The sequence below is a fragment of the Gavialis gangeticus genome, unplaced genomic scaffold (assembly GCF_001723915.1).
Source record: "Gavialis gangeticus isolate Ggan-Ray unplaced genomic scaffold, GavGan_comp1, whole genome shotgun sequence".
Classification (NCBI taxonomy): domain Eukaryota; kingdom Metazoa; phylum Chordata; order Crocodylia; family Gavialidae; genus Gavialis; species Gavialis gangeticus.
In genome coordinates, this window is record NW_017729025.1 from 43,234,666 (window position 1) to 43,241,929 (window position 7,264).

A 7,264-nucleotide genomic window follows, 5' to 3' on the forward strand; every position below is an offset into this window, starting at 1 on the left:
TTTTAGGGGATCTATTGCCCATGCAGATTTGTCTGGCAAAGACTAAAACGCCTTCAACTATTACCAAAAGCACACAGATATAAATTTTAGATGCGTCATGAGTGCCCCCCGTTCTATCTCCCACCCTCACATCTCTCAATCGTGAAATGTATGATTACTGATTCTATCGCATCAAAAGTTTGCATATTGCTTGATGGGCAATTAAGATGTGTGATCCTTTCTCTGAAAAGCTTTATATTCTTAGGCTCTGATCTCAAAAGGGCAATAGTGCACTTCCACAAGTGCAAGCTCTGCAGCATGCAGGCCTGTTTATTTTGGGGTTTTGTATAGGAGGAAGCGGGTATGCATAAGCAGATGCAGTTGCAAAACTGAGATTAGACATGACAACAAAAAAGGACTGCAGGTAAGAGTTTTGCAGGAAATAGGGTCGGGAAATTTGAGTGTTTGTATTACGTATCTGGGAATTTGGGGGCTGTTGTATTTCCTAGTTTGTTTGTAAATATAATTTTAGCATGTTTGGGGCAGAAATAAGGGTCAAAGTCTGCAACACCAAAAAAGTGGGTTTGGGTTGAAGGAAAAATGGTTGCCTGGTTTTACCCATGTAGGCTGTTGGATATTCTGAATTTGGGCCCAGCATAGGGGAGTGGCAGAAAGCTGTGTTGTTGGGGTTGGGGACTGGGATACAAAGAGAGGAAGGAAAGTAGACCTGAGGGGCAAGCTGGAAGGGAGGATAGGCCTAAGGCCCTCTCAAGCAGCTCAAGAGAAAGTCAACACATGGCCAGAGACTTAGGGGAGAGAGATGGGCACCTTCTCTAATCACTAGAAAAGCAACACATTTTCAGAATATTTGAATGCCTTAAGTCTCATTTTCATTCTTGAAGCACTTAAAATGATAGAATAAGACCGGGCTTTGGTGGGGTTCTTGATTCCAAAAGAATCTCTGACTGAGTGCACAGCTGGTGTTAGTGCCTTTTCCTTTGAATTGCTGCATAGAAAGGAGGGATTAGGTAATCACATCTATGGGAGTACTGCATCCCTCTGTCTAATGAAAGGGTTGATTTCATTTGAAGAACTACAGAAACTTGGCTTATAGGCTTAAAACCTTAATATTGCTTGTTTGCTTGTTTATGTAATGTATTTTCTTGATGAAATCCCATTGAATTTTATTGGCTTGCTTTATAGTTCCTTAGACATCCTGCACTTCTCAGTCACAGTCCTTTTTCTTATTGCTTGCCTTTAATTGATGGTATATGTCCTCCTGAAAATGCTACAGATCTTCAATTTGCATTTCCCTCCTTTAGTTCCTGGGATGAGCTGGCTTCTGTTGCAAAAGGACTAGAACACAACCTTTCCATTGACTAGTAAGGTAATGAAATATGATCATTAAACCTTGATAGGTTTTTCCTTTTGCTTGCAGTAATTTGAAGGCCAATTGCTTACCTCCAAAAATGCTTAGCTAAGCAGAGAGTATACTGTAAGGTAGGAGAGACATCCCAAGGCATCTAATGGCCTGTGGAGGACAGCAGTTATTTACAAACATCTTAGGAGCAGGTGAGTTATATGGGTCTGTCTCAGAAGCAAGATAACACCACGATGCTGCTCCTGATTACTATACTTTTTGTGTAGTCAGCACAGGGATGCAGTTTGGCAGCATGTTTGTGATGGTTTGAGTCATTTTGAGATGCTCTGTGTGGATTATTTAGCGAATGAATTTACTTATGAAAGAACTTCAGTTCCTGAGAGAGAAGAGCCTGGGTGAACTGCTTCTCTAAGTCAGTGCTTGCCAACTGCTGGCATAGCTTGTACTTCTGGTTTCCCCTCCTTAATGATGAGCTCCTTGCTTGGTCCCAGTGCAGCACTGCTGGCTAACACTTGGGCTGCTCCATGGTACAATATTTAATGCAGAACATTAACTTTAATAACCAGGAGCTCTAGGTACATAGCCTAATGATAATCTGATGCCTCAGAAATCTATGCATAATATGTAGCCGAGAGCAAACTTATCTTGAAAGCCTTCCGAGGGGAAGTGCTGTAACAGATGAAAGACTCAAACCAAGCTTAAAAACTAGACTGTAAGATAGTATTTGAAGTAGGAGCAAGCCTGCAGTAGGATGTATTGAAGGAGTGAATAGATCTGATTTTTTTTTTCAGTTATTGAGAATCTGTAACTCTCATTAACTTTGACTGGTATTCAGTGTTCTTAGCAGCCCTGGGAATTAGATCCTGTGTAAGTTCAAGTGTTTTGTTCATGTTTCACTAGTTTAATTTGTACCCAAGTCGCACACCTTTTGGAAGGCAGCCTGTTGCTCAGATGGCCACCAGGTTCAATTTAAGATGGTAGAACGTCTTGAGAGAGGGGGCAAAATTTTACTGTCTTATCCTGGTGCTTATGTTTAGGTCTCCATTTCAGTTGCTGGACTTATCAATAGAGCTACATTCCTGATACAGAAATAGATTTTGTACTTTGATATTTTGCACAGTGCTTCCGGCACTGGAAAGTGACCTTCGCAGTATACTGCTGTAATGGCAGTCAAACGATTGTGACTTGCTGAAGGTGGCAGGGTTGTCTATCTATGCCTCGGCTTCCCATTCTCTAAAATGGGATTAATGTCACTAATCCCATCTTCAGGTGCTTCATATCTAATGGTGAATAGTACTGTGCCACTGTTATTGTATTATTCCAAGTATAAAAATATGACTTTGTTGGAGAATAGAATATCATCAAAGTGTTTCACACAGTCCTTGTCCTTTAAAGCTACTTTGTTCTAAAAGAAAGGAGTAGCTTGTATTATACGTAGTCGGCCTTTATACAATAGAATTCACCCTTCAGGACTGTAGTTAGATAATGGTAGTGCAGCAATTATGAAACAAAATGCCACTACCCTTTTGTGCTCAACAATAGTTCAAGCACAGGTCTTGATACTCAAACTCGTTTCTGTGAAAGATGTAGATTTTTTCACCATGATATCAAAGAATCCCTCTAATACGTTAATGGAATTGTATACCTTTCATTTAGATGGTCCCAAAAATAGACTGAAAAGACCTCTCTTTCACATTTCCTGTCATGATTAGCCCCTTATAACTGTCTAAGAAGAGCTGGGCAGAAAATAATATAACTTTTTGTGGAAAATTTTGATTTCCTGAACATTCTTTTTTCCATCTGCAAATAGTACAATTAAATATATATATATGTACGGAAGGAAAAATAGAGTTTTTGCTTCTTCTTGGGTGACTGACTTCCTGTGGAATTTACCCGTTCTGTCAGATCAGTATTTTACAACAAAAATGGTCTATTGGCAAATGTTGGACCACCTCTAATTTAGCAAGACACTGCAGCGACCATATTGGATTATAGGTTCATAGGAAGCTAGTGCTGGAAGGGACCTCATGAGGTTATCTAATCCAGTTCTCTGCACAAAGCAGGGTCATCACTGACTAAACCATGCCAGCAAAGGGTCTGTCCAACTTGCTCTTGCAAAATTCTGAGTATGGAGGTCCCACTATAACTCTAGGTAGCCTGGTCCAATGCTTGACCATCCTTGTAAGCAGAAGCTCCCCTTAATCTCTAGTCTAATTTTGCTCTGCTTCAGCTTGAGGCTCTTGCTCCTCTTTATATTCCTGTATATGTTCTGGATCCAGGCATCATCAGTCCCTTGTTTGCATGGATAACCATTTTAGAGTGCAAAGAGTGCGGGGTTCAAGTGGGTGAAAAACAGAGATGAGGCACAGCTCGAGGTGACCTGGAATCTTACAGCTCAATGTTTATTCTTTGGAAATTTCCAATTTGTTGAAACCAAAATCTTTCCATTTTGTTTTATATTAAACTGGTGTTGGAGGAAAAAAATCCTAGGATTCAATTGGTGGCCAGTGTTGGGGACGGGGGAGAGAGATTCTTGGCAGCCCCAGAGTAGCAAGGGTATTTGGTGACTAGGGCACTAACTTGGCCTATGGGAGACCCAGATCCAATTTCTTGGCTTGAATAACAAGACTAAGAACCTGAACCTGGATCTGCCATGTTATATGTGAGCACCTGACCACTAGGCTCTTTGCTGCTTGGCTGTCTCTTCCATCTCTGTTTCTCTTGTGAAAGACTTTGAAAAGTTTTGTTTCAATGCAGAACAGAAAATTGTTGCAATTTCTCTAAGTTTTGTGAGGTGGAAAAAGTGTTTCCAAACTAGCTGTAGTCATAGCTATGACATTTAGGTACAAACTTAATCAAAGTTTGAAGTAGGGCATTGTTTTAGGGATTCCCTTATAAAGCAGTATAGAGATTTCAGGCAGCTAGAAAACTGGGATGTGCAAATTTGATCCAAGGGATGGATCAGAAGGAGACAGTGAAGCTAAATTACAACCTGCTAATTAACAGAGGAGAGCTAGGTTGTAATGTTACCACATATGTGTTGCACAGGATCCCTGTGAATGCCGTGGTATCAATTTGTCTTTCTCTGTAATCTTGTCTAGAGCAATCTAGTCCTGACTACATTTAAATCCATAGGAGTTTTGCGTAGAGTTCGGGGGAGGTAAGATTTCACTCCAGGCAGTTACCTCTTACTCAGCACCATAACGTGAACACTTTCTGAAATTGCATCAATCTGTGTAAGTCAGCCACAGACAAACCTATTGTTTTCCCTATTTTCTCCCTCTTTTTCAGCTACAGGAAATCATGTGATGCTTCATTTCACTGATCTCCTTTATCTCCTATATTCTAAGAGCAGGTAGAGAGAGAATCCTCATTGTTATCATGGGGATACCATGCCCGAGAGGTGCAGCTCATATGTTGCCCTGGTTTTAGTTGCACTGCGTTCATTTTCTCATTTTATGGGAGGAAGTTCTGAACTCATTTAATCCTTTGCTAGTGAGAGATATTTGTTAAATACCATCTTTTGTACTAGAGCAAATTAACTAAATAAAACACTGTGGTGTATTGAAACATGGTCTTTAAGATACTTTATTAAACGCAATAAATCAAGTGCTGTACGGACCATGATTGAATTGAATTTTATGGAGTTATTCCATTGTTTTTACAATTCTCCCTGTCCCTACCCCCTCTTGCCTTTTGCATTTATGACTTCGAAATTCACTGCATCACTTATACCCACATGGCACTTTAATCTAATGCTACACTTCTTGAGGATGTTTATATCACTGAACCACGTATGATCATTTTACGATCCAATTGTTTTATGGAGCTCTGCTCACCACCTTTAATTCCATGACCTCTGCATTCTTTTCTCCTCCAATCTGGCAAAAGTTACAAATAGCAGTTGTGGACAGCTTTAGTGGGAAGACTAAATACCTGAGCAACAGCAACATTTGCTTCCCTTTAAATACCAGAATCTGCTTGTTTGTTTTTTAAGACAGGAATGTTGTTTGAAGAAAAAAAATCTCCGAGTTCTGCCCATAGCAATCCTGGTATTAGTATAATGGGCCAGGGAAAAATGTCAACGAAAAGTCTCCTGCACCTTCACTATGCCCAACCCTAAATTCCATGTAAACTTTGCAGATTCTGGTAACCCAACACAAATCATAGCTTATCATTATAGATTAGGTTTAACTGATGGGTTGTCTACATTTTAAATTGATGTATATCTCTGGATGAGGAATAGATGCCTGTATATTTCCTCTGGATGCCTGTATATCTTCAGCTTCAACATTTTGTCAATATCCTTCCCTATTGTTTGACTTTTGGTTTCTGATAGTCTCTTTGGATCTTAGATTATAGGTATAAAGTGTCTTTTTTTTTTAATCTTTGTTGTTTTAAACTGTGCCAGTCAGACACTGTTTAAAATTCCAGAGGCCTATCTTTCATATACCATGAGCCTCTGGGAAGTCAATAAATGTCAAAGAAATGTCAGATTATTTATGTATTTATTAGGTCTACAGTGCACTTCTGAGGAGGCTTTGTGGCATGTGGTCATTGCATTCTTAGAAGACATAACACAGAGTAACAGCGCTGTAAATATATCAAAAGAATTTCTACGTTAGCTACAGGACAGTAAATCTGGACTGCACTTAAGACATCAGAGTGTTGAAGAAGTCACTTCTCTCTCAGGCATTTCTCTTGCCAAATGGCTCTCTCAGCTCTGTACTTTTTATTTTAAGTGTACATAAGCACATGTTTAAAAGAAAAAAGGACCAGGCTGGTCTTAGATTTAGCCTTTTCATTTCATGGGATCATTTTTATCTGATTTGCTTCCAATTTTTCAGACCTTATTGTTAGTGTATGTGAAGAGAGGGCTAGCATAAAGAATACCTAGTGCTTAGATGTGAATATTGTGATGAAACCCTATCTAGGATTCCCAGGGATAGAATTTATAGCTATGTAACATTGACAGTAGTTTCATCCAGGCTGCTGTTGTAAAGGATTTTCTCCCCTGTTTTTGACTGAAAAGAGCAGGCTTCTTCCAGATTTTGCCTACTCGAGGGCAGCATTGGCACCATAGGGCTACGCTTCTGTGAAATGAAGTAAATTGCAGCTACCTGCAACTTTAGTAGAGATGTTCTTTCTCTGGAGGGCATAAGCTTGCAATACTTTTAATGTTCTCACTGGAAGTCTCTGGATGCAGACAGTAGGGCACATCTTAGAACTTCTTCAGCTGATTTTTTGTCTCATGGATTGCCCTTGAATTGTTCCTCAGATAAGCAGTAGAATACTTTCCCTGTATTAGTGGTGCACGATGTAAAGTTTTCATAAAAATATTTTACATATACATAGTTCCTTTCATTCTGAAGCATCTTCATGTGCTTATCAAAAGCTTATGTTTCTCTATGCATAGTAAATAAATACCTTGGCTTTTGAGCATGAACAAATCTAAACAAGAAGGTATCAAAATAAATTTTCCAAAGAGAGTTCACAGAATTTGTCTTCTTTCACACTCTGCACTGAACTCTCAGAATATAATGGCACACAGAGGGACTGCTGAGAAATTTTAAGCAAGTCTCAGAAATAAAACACTTTGTGTCCTCGCTAGTTTACATCCATCACAGGAAAACCGGGCAGTTCTGTGCCCTGGGTACCAGAAGCCGCAGCTGGGTTGCTGGTGGCAGTGTGACAGCTGGGAGAACAGTGGAGGTAACTGCTATTTTTTTGCATCACCCTCCCCCAAATCTGCTGAGAGCTGGTGCTATGGTTTCTACCTCTTCTCAGTTTTACATTAGTGATCCATCATACGAACTCTGGGAATGAAAGAGAGAGTTCATGTGAGCATAGAAGTGCAGAAAAGAGATATTACATCCAACAATACCTTTTTGACTAATTTTTGAC

The 7,264-nt window shown here is 39.7% G+C and overlaps 1 protein-coding gene across 1 annotated transcript in view; it reads left to right on the top strand.

Annotated features, from left to right (window-relative positions):
* Positions 1-4,891, top strand: part of GALC (galactosylceramidase) — an 83,597-nt gene extending 78,706 nt beyond the window's left edge. The window contains exons 17-18 of the transcript XR_002097643.1: positions 1,302-1,366; positions 4,652-4,891. The gene's annotated coding sequence lies outside the window, so the exon portion shown is untranslated. The remainder of the gene's footprint in view (positions 1-1,301; positions 1,367-4,651) is intronic.
* The last annotated feature ends 2,373 nt before the right edge of the window (positions 4,892-7,264 follow it).